Below are 21,376 nucleotides of genomic sequence, written 5' to 3'. Positions count from 1 at the left end.
ATAATGCTAATAACGTCTGTTATCAGATTTTTTAGTTGTTACTGTCACCACAAAGGGTTGTTAGTCCGGCGACACTAACTCCACTTATGATTCACGCACGGGTGTTTTTTATAATAACAAGCTTTATTACAGTAACTGATTTGGTCTTACACTTATATTAAATGACATGCAAATAAAACAACCTGGTTCCCAGGCTCCGACTACCTCCGAGAACACTCTCTGCTGTCAGAAAACAACACAAGACCTGGAGTGACCAGCTGCTGTCCTCCAAGCCTTCATTGCTCCTGACCCTTGAGAACGCCCTCAAGTTAAACAGGACCTGTTTCTATTCTTATACTATAATACAATCATGGCCTGCGTTATCGTAATATGTAGTTTGCGTGTTTAACTGAGGCCGCAGCTTATAATCTTTTCAGCCTTTGCCTCTACTACAAGCTTTGTTTATAATACAGTAAGTGCTGAGGCCAAATGTTTATCCCATCCCCTAGACCTGTTGTTCATACATAGAAACAGAGAAACATAGAAGATAGGAGCAGGAGTAGGCCATTCGGCCCCTCGAGCCTGCTCCGCCATTCAATGCGATCATGGCTGGTCATCCAAATTCAGTATCCGGTCCCTGCCTTCTCCCCATACCCCTTGATCCCTTTAGCCTTAAGAAATATATCCAACTCCTTCTTGAATATATTTAATGAATTGGCCTCTACTGCCTTCTGTGGTAGAGAATTCCACAGGTTCACCACTCTCTGGGTGAAGAAATTCCTCCTCATTTCTGTCCTAAATGGCTTACCCCTTATCCTTAGACTGTGACCCCTGGTTCTGGACTCCCTGACCATCGGGAACATCCTTCCTGCATCTAGTCTGTCCAGTCCTGTCAGAATTTTATAAGTTTCAATGAGATCCCCTCTCATTCTTCTAAACTCCAGCGAGTACAAGCCCAATCGACCCAATCTCTCTTCATACGTCATTCCTGCCATCCCAGGTATCAGCCTGGTGAATCTTCGCTGAACTCCTTCCATGGCAAGAACATCCTTCCTCAGATAAGGCAACCAAAACTGCACACAATACTCAAGGTGTGGTCTCACCAAGGCCCTGTACAACTGCAGCAAAACATCCTTGTTCCTGTACTCAAACCCTCTCGCTACGAAGGCCAACATACCATTTGCCTTCTTAACCGCCTGCTGCACCTGCATGCTTACCTTTAGCGACTGGTGCACAAGGACACCCAGGTCTCGTTGCACTTCCCCTTTTCCCAATCTATTGCCATTCAGATAATAATCTGCCTTCCTGTTTTTGCCACCAAAGTGGATAACCTCACATTTATCCACGTTATATTGCATCTGCCATGCTTCTGCCCAATTACCCAACCTGTCCAAATCATACTGGAGTTTCTCGGCATCCTCCTCGCAGCACACACACCCACCCAGCTTTGTGTCATCTGCAAATTTGGAGATATTACATCTAGTTCCCTTGTCTAGATCATTAATATATATTGTGAATAGCTGGGGTCCAAGGACTGATCCCTGCGGTACCCCACTAGTCACTGCCTGCCACTCGGAAAAAGACCTGTTTATTCCAACTCTTTGTTTTCTGTCTGCCAACCAGTTCTCTATCCAAGTCAATACCTTGCCCCCAATCCCATGTGCCTTAACTTTACATGCTAATCTCTTATGCGGGACCTTATCAAAAGCCTTCTGAAAGTCCAAATATACCACATCCACTGGTTCTCCCTTATCTCTTTTACCAGTTACAGCCTCAAAAAATTCCAGTAGGTTAGTCAAGCATGATTTACCTTTTGTAAATCCATGTTGACTTTGTCCGATCCTGTCACTGTTTTCCAAGTGCTCTGCTATTACATCTTTTATAATGGACTCTAGCATTTTCCCCACTACTGATGTCAGGTTTACCGGTCTGTAATTCCCCATTTTCTCCCTACCACCTTTTTTGAATAGTGGGGTAACATTAGCTACCCTTCAATCCATGTGTACTGTTCCAGATTCCATCGAATGTCAGAAGATGATCAGCAATGCATCTACTATTTATATGGCCACTTCCTTAAGTACCCTAGGATGTAGATTATCAGGCCCTGGGGATTTATCGGCCTTCAATCCCATCAATTTCCTTAACACCATTTCCCTACAAATACTGATTTCTTTCAGTTCCTCCCTTTCATCAGACCCTGTGTTCCCTGACATCTCTGGGAGGTTATTTGTGTCCTCCTTTGTGAAGACAGAACCAAAATATGTATTTAATTGGTCTGCCATTTCCTTGTTCTCCATTATAAATTCCCCTGATTCTGACTGCAAGAGACCTACGCTTGACTTCACCAATCTTTTTCTCTTCACATATCTATAAAAGCTTTTATAGTCAGTTTTTATGTTCCTTGCAAGCTTACTCTCATATTCTATTTTCCCCTTCTTAATTAATCCCTTTGTCCTCCTTTGTTGAATCCTAAACTGCTCCCAATCCTCAGGTTTACTGCTTTTTCTGGCCAATTTATATGTCCTCTCCTTGGTTCTTAAGGGTGACCCCGAGCTTCCGGTCGCCTGTCATTTTAATTCACCGCTCCATTCCCGCTCGGACCTCACCGTCCTTGGCCTCTTGTATTGTTCCACGGAAGCTGAACGTAAACTCAAGGAACAGCACCTCATCTTCCGATTAGGCACTCTGCAGCCTTCCGGACTCAATATTGAGTTCAACAATTTCAGATCATAACCTCAGCCCCTATTACACATTTTTTCTTGTAATTTTTCCACTCCTTTCCCCCCCCCTTTCCTTTTGTTTCTCTCTCACACCTGGCAGCTATCTCTTGCCCTGCCAGTACACTTTACACCTACTCTCAGCCTATTACCATCTCGTCTAGCACTTTTGTTTCTTTCACTTCTTTTGTCCGATCGCAGCCCTGCCTTGGATCTATTTCCTTTTCTTTCCAGTTTTGAAGATGGGTTCGACCCGAAACGTCAACTCAAATTTCTCTCCACGGATGTTGCCTGACCTGCTGAGTTTTTCCAGCATTTTCTGTTATATAAGGGAAGGGAAGAGTCGCAGATGGATCATGCGAAGACAAGGGAGGGGTGGAAATTGGAAGCAGGATTTTATCTATCCTGCCTGCCAACACCTCTACCCACCTTTTGTTTAGAAGCCTATCCAGTCTATATAGGCTCCCCTATAATTTCCCTCTCCTCTTTTAGTTTATCCTTATCATCATCCACTTCCTTTGTGAAGACAGATGAAAGTACTCATTTAGTACTTTAGCCATGTCCTCTGCCTCTACATAAAGATTTCCCTTTGGGTCCTTAATAGCCCCAACTTTTTCCTAGCTGAAGAAATTCGTTATAACCAAGGAATGGGTGGTGTCAGTACAAAAGTTGAAGAATTAGTGCCAGGCACAAATGCTTTAGACTGCACGAAAAATTCGTGCTCACTGCCCAATAAAATAATTGGAATCCTACATCAAGTCTTAAAATCAAGCTCATTGGCATTACATTTAAAGGGTGGACCGATATCGGGTGCAGTCTAATCACAACTCATCGAGAGAAATTCGGTATAACCCCGTTTGTGGCGCCAAAACTTTGAAAGTTGAAAAATTAGCGCCAGGCGCTAATCATTCTCGCCTCCCACGAAATTCAGTTTTAGTGCTCCAAGAGGGAAGTGGAGTGCTAAATCAAGCGCTAACCATTTCTCTTAGGGCGCTAAAGTCCGAGAGCGGGGTGGTAGCGGCAGCGCGTAAACAATTTTGAGCACATTGTAAACGGCATTCTTTCATCACAGAGGTTGCTTTCCTCGCTTAAAGGGAAGGGCCAATGATGCTGCACAAGCTAGCTGTCATCAGTTCTGTTTTGCAAGGTGACCTGGGCGACTGCCATTACAGCCACAAACACTCTCACAAAGTGGAGGGCTTGGACATCCTGCACCAATGAAACATTAAAAACTTTGCGCAGGCACCAGACTGGTGCAAATAATAAAGGTTGCGCTAGCTGAAAAGCATTCCCTTTAATTAATGCTCCCGAAGCGGCCAGCCGAGTTCACAACGCCTCCTCTAGCTGGCGTTGTCGGCGCAAGGCGATAAAGCAGGGGGCGCGAGTGAATTTTCCAACTGCGGCGATAACGGGGCGCTGCACACTTTATGACATCACGATCTGCGAGGCACTAGAGGCCCAGGGGGTAAACCGGCTCTGAAGTTCGCGGGCATCGCCGCATTTGCCGTGCCCGGGTGCTAACCCCTTAGCGCCCTGTTAGCGCCCCTGCCAAGCGCTAACAGAAGGCGCTAACATACCGAATTTCTAGCCCGATTGCCACAGGCTTTTTTCACTACTTGAAAGGTTCATTGATGCTGCAACACCTCATTCTCAGAATTGCTGGCTGTGCAGGTGCCTCAGCAAGCAGAAGCAGAACAAGGAGAAGGAGTCAGAGGACTGAACCAGGTATGTTCACGGCAGGTCCATGCCCCAGGGAGAGAGCCCGCAATTCTCCGATGAAGCATTGGAGGCATTGGTTTTCGCTGAGGAGAGATGGAGGGCGGTGCTCTACCCAGCAAGTGGCAGGAGGCCCTCACCTTAAGCCGTCCGCACCATATGGAGAGAGGTAGCGCAGCAGATCTTGGACAGCACTGTGGTCCCCAGGACCCACACACAGTGCAGGAAGAAATTTAACGACTTCACTTGGGTGGTAAGGGTGAGTGAATGCTGCAACAAATGCTACATACCACCATCTGTACCACAATCTTCAAGCACTGCCCAAAGCACTACACCCCTAGCACTGACCCACCAACAATCTCCACCTACCAACATTCACACCTTGCACACCATAACAGCTATTCAACTATGGCAGACACAAGGGTCATTAGTTATTAGAATTCATGTGATATATGTGATATATTTATAGATAAATTTATTAATGGTCTTTGGAATATTTTGTATTCTCTCTCATTTCACCTTTGCGCCCAGCAGGATGCTGTGTTATGCTATGAGACGGGGACTGTATGATGGGGATGTGGTGAGCTACGGAGCTCTGGGCATTCATTCATGTGAATCGGAGCCTGATGAGCCGCTCACAGACAGCTCATCCAGAAGGCTGATTGTCTCACTGCCTCAAATGTCTCGCTGGGCCCTCATGATGGCCAAGTTGTGGAGCATGCAGTAGACCACCAGGAAATGGGACTCCCGCTCTGGCGAGTAGTGGAAACATAGAAACATAGAAAAATAGGAGCAGGAGTCGGCCATTCGGCCCTTCGAGCCTGCTCCGCCATTCAATATGATCATGGCTGATTCTCTATCTCAATACCATATTCCCGCTCTCTCCCCATACCCCTTGACATCTTTTGCATCTAGAAATCTATCTACTTCTTAAATATAATCAGTAACTTGGCCTCCACAGCCTTCTGTGGCAGAGAATTCCACAGGTTCGCCACCCTCTGAGTGAATAAATTTCTCCTCATCCCAGTGCTAAATATCCTACCCCGTATCCTGAGACTGTGACCCCTCGTTCTAGACACCCCAGCCAAGGGAAACATCCGCCCTGCATCCAGTCTGTCTAGCCCTGTCAGAATTTTATACGTTTCAATGAGATCCCCTCTCATTCTTCTAAACTCTAGTGAATACAGGCCTAGTCGACCCAATCTTTCCTCATACGACAGTCCTGCCATCCCAGGAATCAGTCTGGTGAACCTTTGCTGCACTCCCTCTATGGCAAGTATATCTTTTCTTAGGTAAGGAGACCAAAACTGCACACAGTACTCCAGGTGTGGTCTCACCAAGGCCCTGTATAACTGTAGTAAGACATCCTTGCTCCTGTACTCAAATCCTCTTGCAATGAAGGCCAACATACCATTTGCCTTCCTAACTGCTTGTCGGACCTGCATGTTTGCTTTCAGTGACTGGTGTACAAGGACACCCAGGTCCCTTTATACATCAGCATTTCCCAATCTAGCACCATTTAAATAATACTCTGCCTTTCTGTTTTTCCTACCGAAGTGGATAACTTCACATTTATCCAAGTTATACTGCATCTGCCATGTATTTGCCCACTCACTCAACTTGTCTAAATTGCCTTGAAGCCTCTTTGAATCATAAGAACATAAGAACATAACATACATCCTCTTCATAACTCACAATCTCACCTCGTTTCGTGTCGTCAGCAAACTTGGAAATATTACATTTGGTTCCTGTGGTGATTATTCCTTGATTAGTAAAAGTATTATGATTCGTTGTTTGTTAACTGCCTTGGGATATGTGTTGTAATCTCATTGGTAGTTGATGATCACATGATGTGTTGTGGCTACCTTAAATTCAGTCCTTTTCTAGCCTTAGTTGGGACTGGATGTAGAAAGATATGCTGCTAATTTTAAAGTTAATAAAGCCTAACTTTGGAAGGCAAATCTATTCTTTATTTCAATTTATTCCCCGGACGATAAACTATGTCAAAATGGTAACATGCCAACTCAATCCTCCATCTCATTATTTTATCTATTTGTGGATTAACCTCTTTATCTATTCCTCCATTATCACTTTTTTCTAATTTGATGCCGGATTGTAAGCCAATTGCTACCAAGTCAAGAAGATATAGTAGTCAGGATAGAGAATTTATTAATTCTGAAGTTCAACGTCTCTTATTGGAAGGAATCATTGAACCTAGTTGTTCGCCTTGGCGAGCACAGGTAGTTGTCACGACTAATGAGAGACACAAGAAACGAATGGTGATAGACTATTCCCAAACTATTAATAGGTATACTCAATTAGACGCGTACCCTTTGCCTAAGATTGATGAGCTTATCAATAAAGTATCTCAGTATAAAGTTTTTAGCACTATTGATTTAAAGAGTGCTTATCATCAGATTCCTATTGTTAAGAAGGATCAACCATATACGGCCTTTGAGGCTGGTGGAAAGCTGTATCAGTTTTGCCGAATACCATTTGGTGTTACTAATGGTGTTGCTTGTTTTCAACGGGCAATGGATGCTTTTATAAGTGATAACTCCCTCTCTGACACCTTTTCATACTTAGATGACATCACAGTGTGTGGCAAATCAAGGGTGGAGCATGATTCTAATTTAAAAAGATTCCTTCAAGCTGCGGAAAAAGTTGGTTTAACTTTTAATAAAGAGAAATGTGTCTTTTCGACTACTGAGGTAAACCTATTGGGGTATATTATTTCGGGAAATAAGATTAAACCAGATCCAGAACGTCTGCGACCATTGATCGATTTACCTTGTCCTACTAATTCTAAGGCTTTGCAACGAGTTGTTGGACTGTTTTCTTATTATTCTAATTGGATTGCAAATTTTTCACGGAAGATCCGGCCTCTTATTCGGGTTACGACATATCCTCTATCATGGGAGGCCAGGACATGTTTTGAGAATTTTAAAAAGGATATTTTAGGAGCAGTTGTGCATTCCATTGATGAGCAGGTTCCCTTTGTGATTGAGACGGATGCTTCGGATTTTGCAATTGGGGCTACTTTGAACCAAAATGGAAGACCTGTGGCCTTTTTCTTACGTACTTTGAATAATAGTGAAAAAAGACATTCCTCAATAGAAAAAGAGGCATACGCAATAGTAGAAGCATTGCGTAAATGGAGACATTATTTATCGGGGCGACATTTCACGCTGGTAACTGACCAAAAATCTGTGTCCTTTATGTTTGATGTTAAACATTTTGGAAAGATTAAAAATGATAAAATAATGAGATGGAGGATTGAGTTGGCATGTTACCATTTTGACATAGTTTATCGTCCGGGGAAGGATAATGTTGCTGCTGATGCACTGTCGAGGGCTTATTGTTCGGTGATTCACGGAGATACGCTTATTAATCTTCACAATGCCTTATGTCATCCTGGGGTTACGAGGATGATACACTTTGTACGCAGTAAGAACTTGCCTTTTTCAGTTGAAGACGTCAAGCGGATGACTTCATCATGTTCTATCTGTGCTCGGTGTAAACCGAATTTCTTTAAGCCTCAACGAGCTCATCTTATAAAGGCTACTTCTCCTTTTGAACGTTTGAGTGTTGATTTTAAGGGACCTCTTCCTTCAACTACTCAAAACCGATATATATTTACTGTTGTGGATGAGTTTTCAAGGTTCCCTTTTGCTTTTCCTTGTGCAGATGTATCAGCTGCTACAGTTATTAAATGTTTGACTCAACTTTTTGTCATCTTTGGGATGCCTGCGTATATCCATTCGGATCAGGGAAGTTCTTTTATGTCTTCCCAGTTGAAGGAATACCTTCAGAGTCGGGGAATTTCTACTAGTAGAACTACCCCGTATAATCCCCAGGGTAATGGACAGTGCGAACGATACAATGGGGTGATCTGGAAGGCAGTTATGTTGGCGTTGACATCCCGGAACCTTAAGAATACACAGTGGGAAATGGTATTGCCTGATGCCCTGCATTCCATTAGATCATTGCTTTCACCGGCTACTAATGTGACCCCCCATGAAAGGCTCTTTAACTATCCGCGGAGATCTACTACGGGATATTCGGTACCTTCATGGCTTACTATGCAGGGACCTGTGTTGCTTCGACGCCATGTTAGATTGTCAAAATATGACCCCTTGGTGGAGGAGGTGGAGCTGTTGGAGGCAAATTCCCAATATGCTCATATTCGATTCCAAGATGGGAAAGAAAGTACTGTTTCAATTAAAGACTTGGCTCCTTGTGGGGGCCAGCCCTCTTCTGAGGATATTAATAATGGTCATGATTCGGATAAGGTGGATGCTGTTACAGATACTACGAATATTTCCAATCCGATTGCAGATAATCATACTTCTATTAGTCAGCCTTTGGTAGATGTTTATGACCGTCCCAGTTCATCTTCTGATGGGATTTCTAATCCGGAAACCGTTGAGAATCGGGATATGGATAGCCTTCCTGTTGAAGATACTTCTGTGCCTTCTGGCGTGGGAGGGCAAGGAATTTCACCAAGGTTAAGAAGGTCGACACGAACAAGATATCCGGTCGACCGATTGAAAATGGACTTTTAAATTGATAATGTTTTAAAAATTGTTGAAATATTATAGTATATTGTTTTAGTTGAGAGATACTTAATACTTATGCGTAATGTTATTATTTGTTGTTGTTCATTTAGTATTGTGTTATGTAAATAGTTTTATTCTCATGCATAGTTTAGTTGTAAATAATTAATTGTAAATTGTAAAAGTTATTAGGTTGGAGTATATTTTAAAAGGAGGGGTGAATGTGGTGATTATTCCTTGATTAGTAAAAGTATTATGATTCGTTGTTTGTTAACTACCTTGGGATATGTGTTGTAATCTCATTGGTAGTTGATGATCACATGATGTGTTGTGGCTACCTTAAATTCAGTCCTTTTCTAGCCTTAGTTGGGACTGGATGTAGAAAGATATGCTGCTAATTTTAAAGTTAATAAAGCCTAACTTTGGAAGGCAAATCTATTCTTTATTTCAGTTCCCTCATCCAAATCATTGATATATACTGTGAATAGCTGGGGCCCAAGCACTGATCCCTGCGCTACCCCACTAGTCACTGCCTGCCACCCTGAAAAAGACCCATTTATTCCTACTCTCTGTTTCCTGTCTGTTAACTAATTTTCAATCCATGCCAGTATATTACCCCCAATCCCATGTGCTTTAATTTTGCACACTAACCTCTTATCTGGGAGTTTATCAAAGGCCTTCTGAAAATCCAAATACACCACATCCATTGGTTTTCCCTTATCTATTCTACCAGTTACATCCTCAAAAAACTCCAGTAGGTTTGTCAAACACGATTTCCCTTTCATAAATCCATGTTGATTTTGTCTAATCCCATTGATATTTTCTAAGTGTCCTGTTATCACATCCTTTATAATAGACTCTAGCATTTTCCCTACTACTGATGTTAGGCTGATAGGTCTGTAGTTCCCTGTTTTCTCTCCCTCCTTTTTTAAATAGTGGGGTTACATTTGCCACCCTCCAATCTGCAGGAACTGTTCCATAATCTATAGAATTTTGGAAGATGACAACCAATGCATCCACTATTTCCATGGCTACCTCTTTTAGTACTCTGGAATGCAAATTATCAGGCCCTGGGGATTTATCGGCTTTCAGTCCCATTAATTTCTCCAGCACTATATTTTTACTAATACTAATTTCCTTTAATTCCTCCTTCTCACTAAGCCCTTGGTTCCCTAGCATTTCTGGGAAGTTATTTGTGTCCTCTTCCGTGAAGCCTTTCCACTTACCTGCTGGATCCAGCGTTACTGCCTTGCCAACCCCCCACAATCAGACAAACCCCGACCCTTCGTCTACCCACTTACTCCCTCCCTACCCCACAGGGCCTTCGACCCCTTCCATGAGGCCTCCGATCTTCGGTCCCTCCGCTGGCCTTCAATCCTTGGCCCCCGGTCCCTGATTGCCCCTCCGGCCTTTGATCTTTGGCCCCTGATCCCCCTCCAGCTTTCCAACCTCCCACGTCTGGCCCCAATCACCCTCCAACCTTCTGGCATCCCCCCTCCTGTCCCCCGATCACCCTCCGACCATAACTTCTACCCCTTGTATTCTAGTCCTCTAGATATAAAGCCCAGCATTCCATTAGCCTTTTTGATTATTTTCTGTACCTGTCCATGACATTTTAACGATCTATGTACATGGACCCCTAAGACTCTTTGGACCTCCACTGTTTCTAGCTTTTCACCATTTAGAAACTACTCTGATTTATCCTTTTATGGTCCAAATAGATTTAGTCCTAGAACTATCTGGTATATCCTTTCTATTTAGAACTATAACTTGAATCAATACTGTCATGCTCCCTCCTCTTTCCTTCTCTATCGTTCCCGAACATTAAGAAATCATTCCTGACCTTGTTTAAGCCATGTCTCTGTTAATGCAACCACATCATAATCCCATGCAGCAACTTGTGCATGCAGCTCACCAACCATATTCGTTAAACGACAGACATTGACGTAAATACAATTTAATACCTCCTTCATCACTTTTGCTATTTTCCTCAATCTGGTCCCTGCAATTTTTGGGATATTTATAATTTTACTGCTGTTTATATCTCTCTGTCCTCTGATCTCATTGCTGCTATTTTCTGGTTTCCCTCCCTCTGCCAAATTAGTTTAAACCCTCCCCAACAGTACTAGTTAATCTCTCAGTGAGAGCACTGGTCCCAGCTCTGTTCAGGTGCAACCTGTCCATCTTGTACAGGTGCCCCTTCCCCAGAACTGGTCCCAATGCCCCAAGAATCTGAAACCCTCCCTGCTGCACCACTTCTCCAGCTAGGCATTTACCTGCATTATCTTCCTGTTTCTATACGCACTAGTATGTGTCACTGGGAGTAATTCTGACATGACTATCTTTGAGGGCCTGTTTTTTAATCTTTTTCTGAGCTCCTGAAACTTTACTTGAAGGTCCTTATCACTTTTTCGACCTATGTCATTGTTTCCAACATGGACCACAACTTCTGGCTGTTCCCCTTCATACCGCAGAATGTCCTTAATCCGCTCAGTGTTATCCTTTACCCTGGTGCCAGCGAGGCAACATACCATTTGGGAATCACGTTTGCGGTTAGGGGCCTATCTATGCCCCTAACTATTGAAACCCCTATGACTACAACATTTCTACTCTTTCTTTTTCCTCTATGTGCAGTTAAATCTCCCGCGGTGTCGGAAGTTTGCTTCTTACTGCATACCTCCAAGGAGTTGTCATCCTCCCCGGTATTCAAAATCGGTGCTAGGACCCCAGCTATTCACAATATATATTAATGATCTAGACGAGGGAACTAGATGTAATATGTCCAAGTTTGCAGACGACACAAAGCTGGGTGGGCGTGTGTGCTGTGAGGAGGATGCAGAGAAACTCCAGTATGATTTGGACAGGTTGGGTGATTAAGCACATGCCTGGCAGATGCAGTATAATGTGGATAAATGCGAGGTTATCCACTTTGGTGGCAAAAACAGGAAGACAGATTATTATCTGAATGGCAATAGATTGGGAAAAGGGGAAGTGCAACGAGACCTGGGTGTCCTTGTGCACCAGTCGCTGAAGGTAAGCATGCAGGTGCAGCAGGCGGTTAAGAAGGCAAATGGTATGTTGGCCTTCATAGCGAGAGGATTCGAGTACAGGAGCAAGGATGTCTTGCTGCAGTTGTACAGGGCCTTGGTGAGACCACACCTTGAGTATTGTGTGCAGTTTTGGCCGCTTTATCTGAGCAAGGATGTTCTTGCCATGGAGGGAGTGCAGCGAAGATTCACCAGACTGATACCTGGGATGGCAGGAATGACGTATGAAGAGAGATTGGGTCGATTAGGCTTATATTCGCTAGAGTTTAGAAGAATGCGAGGGGATCTCATTGAAACTTATAAAATTCTAACAGGACTAGACAGACTAGATGCAGGAAGGATGTTGCCGATGGCGGGGGAGTCCAGAACCAGGGGTCACAGTCTAAGGATAAGGGGTAAGCCATTTAGGAATGAGATGAGGAGGAATTTCTTCACCCAGAGAGTGGTGAACCTGTGGAATTCTCTACCACAGAAGGCAGTTGAGGCCAACTTATTAAATATATTCAAGAAAGAGTTAGATATATTTCTTAAGGCTAAAGGGATCACGTGATATGGGGAAAAAGCAGGGACAGGGTACTGAATTTGGATGATCAGCCATGATCTCATTAAATAGCGGAACAGGCTCGAGGGGCCGAATGGCCTACTCCTGCTCCTATGTTTCTATGATTCGAGTACAGGAGCAAGGATGTTTTGCTGCAGTTGTACAGGGCCTTGGTGAGACCACACCTTGAGTATTGTGTGCAGTTTTGGTCGCCTTATCTGAGGAAGGATGTGCTTGCCATGGAGGGAGTGCAGCGAAGATTCACCAGACTGATACCTGGGATGGCAGGAATGACGTATGAAGAGAGATTGGGTCGATTAGGCTTATATTCGCTAGAGTTTAGAAGAATGAGAGGGGATCTCATTGAAACTTATAAAATTCTAACAGGACTGGACAGACTAGATGCAGGAAGGATGTTCCCGATGGCGGGAGAGTCCAGAACCAGGGGTCACAGTCTAAGGATAAGGGGTACATAAGAACATAAGAAATAGGAGCAGGAGTAGGCCAATCGGCCCCTCGAGCCTGCTCCACCATTCAATAAGATCATGGCTGATCTGATCCTAACCTCAAATCTTCTATCGCTGTGCATCCACCCGAACCCATGTGATTTCCCGGGAGAGGCGAAAAACCAGATAAAGACCCAATGGCCAATTTGGGAGAACAAAATCTGGGAAATTCCTCTCCGACCCATCTAGGCGATCGAAATTCTTCCAGGAGATCACGCTGTCCCTATATTTTCTACAGTACTTACCTTCTGTAAAGGCGATCTCCACCCCAGCCAGGAACAGGAATAAAACCATCTCCTGAAATCTAACACAGAATTAGAACACAGTAGGAGCAGAACCAGGCTACACGGCCCCTGGGCCCACTCCACTACCCACAGGGCCATGACCATTCCGAACCTAGACTCATGTCCAATTTCCTGCCTGCTCCCCGTAACCCTTAATTCCCTTTACTTCTAGGAAACTATCTATTTCTGTTTTAAATTTATTTAATGATGTAGCTTCCACAGCTTTCTGGGGCAGCAAATTCCACAAACCTACCACCCTCTGAGTGAAGACGTTTCTCCTCATCTCAGTTTTGAAAGAGCAGCCCCTTATTTTAAGATTATGCCCCCTAGTTCTAGTTTCACCCATCATTGGGAACATCCTCACCGCATCCACCCGATCAAGCCCCTTCACAATCTTATATGTTTCAATAAGATCGCCTCTCATTCTTCTGAACTCCAATGAGTAGAGTCCCAATCTACTCAACCTCTCCTCATATGACCACCCCCTCATCCCCGGGATTAACCGAGTGAACCTTCTTTGTACTGACTCGAGAACAAGTATGTCTTTTCTTAAGTATGGACACCAAAACTGTATGCAGTATTCCAGGTGCGGTCTCATCAATACCTTGTACAACTGCAGCAATACCTCCCTGTTTTTATATTCCATCCCCCTAGCAATAAAAGCCAACATTCCATTGGCCGTCTTGATCACTTGCTGCACCTGCATACTAAATTTTTGAGTTTCGTGCACCAGCACCCCCAGATCCCTTTGTACTACAGTACTTTCCAGTTTCTTGCCATTAAGATAATAACTTGCTCTATGATTTTTCCTGCCAAAGTGCATAACCTCACACTTTCCAGTATTGTATTCCATCTGCCAAATCTCTGCCCACTTACTTAGCCTGTCTATGTCCCTTTGCAGGTTTTTTATGTCCTCCTCACTCACTACTTTCCGTCCCATCTTTGTATCATCTGCAAACTTTGATATGTTACACTCGGTCCCCTCCTCCAAATCGTTAATATAGATGGTAAAGAGTTGGGGACCCAGCACTGACCCCTGCGGAACACCACTAGTTACTGGTTGCCAATCTGAGAACGAACCATTTATCCCAACTCTCTGCTTTCTGTTAGAGAGCCAATCCTCCACCCACGCCAGAATATTACCCCCAATCCTGTGATTTTTTATCTTGAGCAATAATCTTTTGTGTGGCACCTTGTCAAATGCCTTTTGGAAGTCTAAATACACTACGTCCACTGGTTCCCCTTTATCCACCCTGTATGTTACTTCCTCAAAAAACTCCAGCAAATTTGTCAAACATGACTTCCCCTTCATGAAACCATGCTGAGTTTGTCCTATTAAATTATGTTTATCCAAATGTCCCGTTACTGTCTCCTTATTAATGGACTCTAACATTTTACCAACCACTGATGTTAGGCTAACAGGTCTATAGTTTCCAGCCTTCTGCCTACTACCCTTTTTAAATAAGGGTGTTACATTAGCAGTTTTCCAATCTGCCGGGACCTTTGCTGAGTCCAGTGAGTTTTGGAAAATTATTACCAATACATCCACAATCCCTACCGCTACTTCCCTCAAGACCCTAGGATGCAAGCCATCAGGTCCAGGAGATTTATCCGCCTTGAGTCCCATTATTTTACCAAGTACCACTTCCTTAGTGATTTTAATCGTATTTAGTTCCTCCCCCCGCTAGAGCCCCCTGTTTGTCCAGTGTTGGGATATTCTTAGTGTCCTCTACTGTAAAGACTGATACAAAATAATTGTTCAGTGTTTTTGCCATCTCCATGTTTCCCACCATTAATTTCCTGGTCTCATCCTCTAAGGGACCAACATTTACTTTAGCCACCCTTTTTCTTTTTATATAACTATAGAAACTTTTACTGTCTGTTTTTATATTTTTTGCTAATTTACTTTCATAATCTATCTTCCCTTTCTTAATCAATCTTTCAGTTATTTTTTGCTGTCTTTTAAAGACTTCCCAATCTTCCATCCTCCCACTAGATTTGGCTACCTTATATGCCCTTGTTTTTAGTCGGATACTATCCTTAATTACTTTACTTAGCCACGGATGGCTATCTTTTCTTTTACACCCTTTTTTCCTCAGTGGAATATATATTTTTTGGAAGTTGTAAAATAACTCCTTAAATGTACACCACTGATCATGTACCGTCTTACCCTTTAATCTATTTTCCCAGTCCACTCTAATCAATTCCGCTCTTATACCTTCATAGTCTCCTTTATTCAAGCTCAGCACGCTTGTTTGAGATCCAACCTTCTCACCCTCTAATTGAATATGGAACTCAACCATGTTATGGTCACTCATTCCAAGGGGATCCTTTACTAGGACATTTTTAATTAATCCTGTCTCATTACACAGGACCAAATCTAAGGTTGCTTGCCCCCTGGTCGGTTCAGTTACATACTGCTCAAGAAACCCATCCCTAATACACTCAATGAACTCATCCTCAAGGCTGCTCTGCCCAATTTGATTTGTCCAGTTAATATGATAATTAAAATCCCCCATAATTATAGCTGTTCCCTTATTACAAGCCTCAACTATTTCCTGATTAATACTCCGTCCAACAGAGTTGTAACTGTTCGGAGGCCTATAGACTACACCCACTGGTGTTTTTTTCCCCTTATTGGCCCAGAAATTCAGATCGGGGGCTTGCCGCGCGTGCAAGGCCCTGATATGCACTTACCCGACGCGCTGGCCGTTGACCTCCAGGGACGACTGGAATTCGATTTTGAAAAAGAAGAATCCCGGGCAGCGTATGACGTCACGCCGCCCAGGAGTGCAGCCAGCGCGAAGCCTGTAGCGCGCTGTGCAACTGAGACACGCCCCTTGAGGTCTCAGTTTAACAGGACACGCCCCCAATGTTTCTGACACGCTGCTAAGCATTTTTACATGCAAAGCAGCAGTTTAAATAGGTTTTTGGAAGTTTTTTGAAGATTTTGGTAACTTTTATAAACTTTTAAAAACGTTTACATTATTTTGAAGAATCTGAAGTAGTTTTAAACAGAATTAAAGCAATTTAAAGACTTTTAAAAGCCCTAAAAGAATTTTTTTAATTCCATTTATTTATTTAGCAATGTCGTCGTCATACGTGTCTTCACACTGTTCCCTTTGGGGAACTGTATGAAGTGGTGGAAGGATTTATGGCCATGATTAACGCTCATTCCGTGACCGTAACCATCTTTGAACCAGCCATTAGGGCGGTTAGTCCTATGGCGGGAGGGTTTTACGGGCTCCCACAAGCTATACAAGGAGGGGGGGCCACCCACACCCACGGACGCAAATATCCCACTGGATGTCAACCCAGAATTTAGAGCCGGAGCTCCGACTCCACTTGCCGGGACTGTCTGGAGCGGGGTTCGAAACCCTACCCTGATCTGGCCCAGCGGCGGGGATCCTACCGCTATGCCAAAGGCCCAATCCGATTAGCAACGTGAAATGGCTGGAATGAGCACAATTCACGGCATTAAAAGAACTCACAATTGAACTGATGATAACCTCAGCAATCTCCTCAAGGAGGTGGAGGCGCAGCGCCTGCTCATCATTGGTAATGAGAAGTCAAAGGCGCCGCAAAAAGGACAGATGATAGCTTGGTCTTTCAAGTGGCAGCATAGGGCTCCAGTCACGGGGAGGGAAAAGGCGCAGGAAATGTATGGGTGTCACCTTTTGTGCAGAGTGGGCCTTTTGCGTAGCGGTAAGCATCCCCGCCGCTGGGCCAGAAGGAGTAGGGTTTCAAACCCCGCTCCAGACAGTCCCGGCAAGTGGAGTCGGAGCTCCAACTATAAATTCTGGGTGGACATCCAGCGGGATACCTGCGTCCGCGGGTGTGGGTGGCCCCCCCCCCTCAGATGGGTTGTGGGAGCCCGTAAAACCCTCACGCCATAGGACTAACCACCCTAATGGCTGGTTCAAAGATGGTTACGGTCACGGAATGAGCGTTAATCACGGCCATAAATCCTTCCACCACTTCATACAGTTCCCGAAAGGGAACAGTGTAAGGATACGTACGACGATGACCTCTTGCGCAATGCACCTCCTTGGACCCTCAGTCGCAGATGCGAGGGGGCAAATCGTGCAATTGTTAAATTTTTCATTTTATTGGCATGTAAAATGTTGGCCCAGTAATTCCCTTCCAAACGCGCGAGTACGGCCGGGGTACTTACGCGTCTGGCCGGAGGAAATGCCAGTTTTCAGCATGCACAGCGCATGCGGGGAAAACCGGCATTTCCTGTCCTCTGAACGAAGGGGTTCAGAGGCAGAACGCGTGCGACTGCACAGGCAGCGCGTGCGCAGTAAAATTCGCCGCTTTCATTCATGCTTTCAGTGAGGTCAAGTCCTTACAACTTACACATGAAAAAGCATGGGTACAGTTGCTCCAGAGGCTGCGGAGGAAGATATTTCTTATCGTGGAGCTTCTGAAAGTATGTATGTCTGTATATATTCCTTTGCGTGTTATGTATATATTCCTTTACTTATGTGTATGAATGTATTATTTAATTATGACTTTCAGAGAAAGTAACTTATTGGAAAATCATAATTAAAAACATACATTCATACACATAAGTAAAGGAATATAAAACATACATACATATACGTAAAGGAATATATGCGGACATACATACATAATTACTTATTACTGATGAAAAGTTTCTTTCTTAAAAGTGCTGGAACTGTTACATTACTCATTTTAAAACACTCATTTTCACATTCAATTCACACAGCCACAATTGCTCCTTCTACCTACCGTACTGAAAACCCGTTTAAAAAAAAAAATTTAAACTTTAAAACTTACTTAAAATTTCTTAAAATAACTTCCCTCCCTTTCCCAAACAAAAATATTGCCTTTCAGAAGCTCCATGATAAAATATATCTTCCTCCGCAGCCTTGGAACAACTTTACACATGCTTTTTTCAAGTGTAACTTGTAAGGACTTAGCCTCACTGAATCCATGAATGAAATCGACGAAGTTCACTGCGCAAGCGCTGCCTGTGCAGTCGCACGCGCTGTGCCTCTGAACCCCTTCGTTCAGAGGACTGGAAATGCCGGCGTTCCCCGCATGCGCTGTGCATGCTGAACGCCGGCATTTCCACCGGCCAGATGCGTGAGTACCCAGACCGTACTCACGCATTTGGACCCGAATTTCTGGCCCATTATTCCTTATCTCCACCCAAACTGTTTCACTATCCTGCTCCTTTGACCCAATATCATTTCTCTGTATTATAGTGATTCCTTCCTTTATTAACATAGCCACCCCACCTCCTCTCCCTTCCTGCCTGTCCTTCCTGATTGTTAAATAACCTGGTATGTTTAATTCCCAGTCATGGTCACCCTGCAGCCATGTTTCTGTAATGGCCACAAGATCATACCCATATGTCGTTATTTGTGCCGTTAACTCATTCATTTTGTTACGAATGCTACATGCATTCAGATAAAGAACTTTCAAATATGTTTTGTAACACTTAGTTCCTGTTTTTTCCCTTTTTAGTACTTTACTTTTTGCTCCATACCTTCTGTCCCTTCCTGACACATTCTGTTTTTTAATTCCCCCACTGCTACCTAAGTCTATGACCTTCTCTGTTGTCATTTCTATTATTTGCTCTCTAGAAACCTCCCCCCCCACTAATTAGTTTAAAGCCCTCTCTACAGCCCTAGTTATATGATTCGCCAGGACTCTAGTCCCAGCACTGGCCAAGTGGAGTCCGTCCCAGCGGAACAGCTCCCTCCTGTCCCAGTATTGGTGCCAGTGTCCCAAGAAACAAAACCCATTTCTCCCACACCAGTCTTTGAGCCACGCATTTAACTCTTTTATTTTATTTATCCTAGCCATATTCGCTCGTGGCTCAGGTAATAACCCAGAGATTATTACCCTTGAGGTTCTGTTTTTTAATTTGACCCCTAGCTGCTCATACTCCTTTAACAGAACCGTCTTCCTTGTCCTATCTACGTCGTTTGTACCAACATGGACCACGACAACTGGATCCTCCCCCTCCCACTCCAAGTTTCTTTCCAGCCCAGAAGAGATGTCCTTAACCCTCGCACCGGGCAGGCAACACAGCCTTTGGGACTCCCGCTCTTGACTGCAGAGAACCCTATCTATCCCCCTAATGATACTATCCCCTACCACTACAACATTTCTTTTTACTCCCTCCACTTGAATGGCCCCCTGTACCACGGTGCTGTGGCCAGGTTGCTCACCCTCCCTGCAGTCCCCACTCCCGCCCTCACAGGGAGTAAGAACCTCGATCCTGCTGGACAAGAACAAGGGCTGCGTCTCCTTCAACACTACATCCTGGATCCCTGTACCTTCCTCACTCGTAGTCACACCGTCCTGTCCCTGACCACTGACTACATCTGCAGTAATTAACTTCATAGCTGTGACCATCTCCTGAAACATAGAGTTCAGGAACTTCTCCCCCTCCCTGATGTGTCGCAGTGTCTGAAGCTCGGTCTCAAGCTCCATAACATGGAACTTGAGTTCCTCTAGCAGCAAACACTTGTCGCAGATGTAATCACCGTGAGCCTCAATGGGGACCACCGGCTCCCACATCTCGCAACAGTAACACATCACCTGCTCCATTCTATATAATTAATTAAATTTCTTATTATTAGTTATGAAGACCCTGCCCGGATATAGATGATAATGTCACACCACTATTCAAAGGACTTACCAACTTAAAAGTATAAAAAAGAGAAGGAAGAAAACCAACCAACCAGCTGATCACCAACCTCCTCCTTGAATACTGTCTGTGGGGCCTGGTGGTTGACTTGTCTCGCTGCTCCGCCTCCGCAGTGTTGTCCAAGCCTGGGAGTGGGGAACAAAACAGAGCAAAAAACACACCCTCACCTCCCACCTATCCGAACTCTCCCACTTAGCAAAGCTCCAGCACCACTCAATGCACAAGGCACTCCGTGCACTGCACTAGCCCCTCCCCTTTTATACCCAGATTCTACTTCCGGTTTAAACTGCCCAAGAGTTTAAAAAACCCTTAAAAAATTAAACTTACTTCAAATAATGGACTTCTTAACAGACTAAAATTCACAAAATACACTTAAATGATTTTTCTCCCACTTAGCAAAACTCCAGCACCACCATTTAGGACTGAGATGAGGAGGAATTTGACTTCACCCAGAGAGTGGTGAACCTGTGGAATTCTCTGCCACAGAAGGCAGTTGAGGCCAACTTATTAAATATATTCAAGAAGGAGTTAGATATATTTCTTAAGGCTAAAGGGATCAAGGGATATGGGGAGAAAGCAGGGACAGAGTACTGAATTTGGATGATCGGCCATGATCTCATTAAATGGCAGAACCAGGCTTGAGGGGCCGAATGGCCTACTCCTGCTCCTATCTTCTATATTGAGGATTAGTTGTCTGTGGTTGTGTGGTTGCACACCTAATGCACAATAATTGAGTAGTAGCCTTTGCAGTTACGGAAGATCTCAGGATTGTTATGCTGTGCCTGCACGGTGGCATAGTGGTTAGCACTGTTGCCTCACAGCGCCAGGGACCCGGGTTCAAATCCAGCCTCGGGCGACTGTCTGTGTGGAGTTTGCACATTCTCCCTGTGTCTGCGTGGGTTTCCTCCGGGTGCTCCGGTTTCCTCCCACAGTCCAAAGATGTGCAGGTTAGGTTGATTTGGGTTGATTTGGCTATGATAAATTGACCCTTAGTGTTAGGGGATTAAATACGTGGGGTTACGGGGATAGGGTGGGATATGTGTCGGTGCAGGCTCGATGGGCCGAAATGGCCTCTATCTGCACTGTGAGGATTCCGTGATTCTGTGAAAGCCACATGGGTGCAGTCAATGGTGCCCTCCACCATGGAGAATCCCACTATCTTTGCATAGCCACATGCACGCTCGTCCTGCTTCTCTCTGGTGAAGGGGAAGGAAATGTAGTCCCTTCTCTTATTGTAGAGAGCCTCTGTGACCTCCCGGATGCAGCGATGTACAGTGAACTGCAAGATGTTAGCTATGTATCCTGTTGCAGACAGGAAGGATCAGCTGGTGAAGAAATTGAG

At 44.3% G+C, this 21,376-nt stretch overlaps 1 protein-coding gene across 1 annotated transcript in view; it reads left to right on the top strand.

The window, feature by feature from the left end:
* Nucleotides 1–21,376, top strand: part of LOC147113152 (dynein axonemal heavy chain 8-like) — a 1,456,516-nt gene that overhangs the window by 786,526 nt on the left and 648,614 nt on the right. The gene's annotated exons all lie outside the window — the stretch shown is intronic.

The sequence above is a fragment of the Somniosus microcephalus genome, chromosome 9 (assembly GCF_052327205.1).
Source record: "Somniosus microcephalus isolate GS21.2 chromosome 9, FLI_Smic_1.0, whole genome shotgun sequence".
Taxonomy (NCBI): Eukaryota; Metazoa; Chordata; class Chondrichthyes; order Squaliformes; family Somniosidae; genus Somniosus; species Somniosus microcephalus.
Note: the sequence above shows the minus strand (reverse complement) of the source record. Positions and strands in the feature narration are given on the sequence as shown.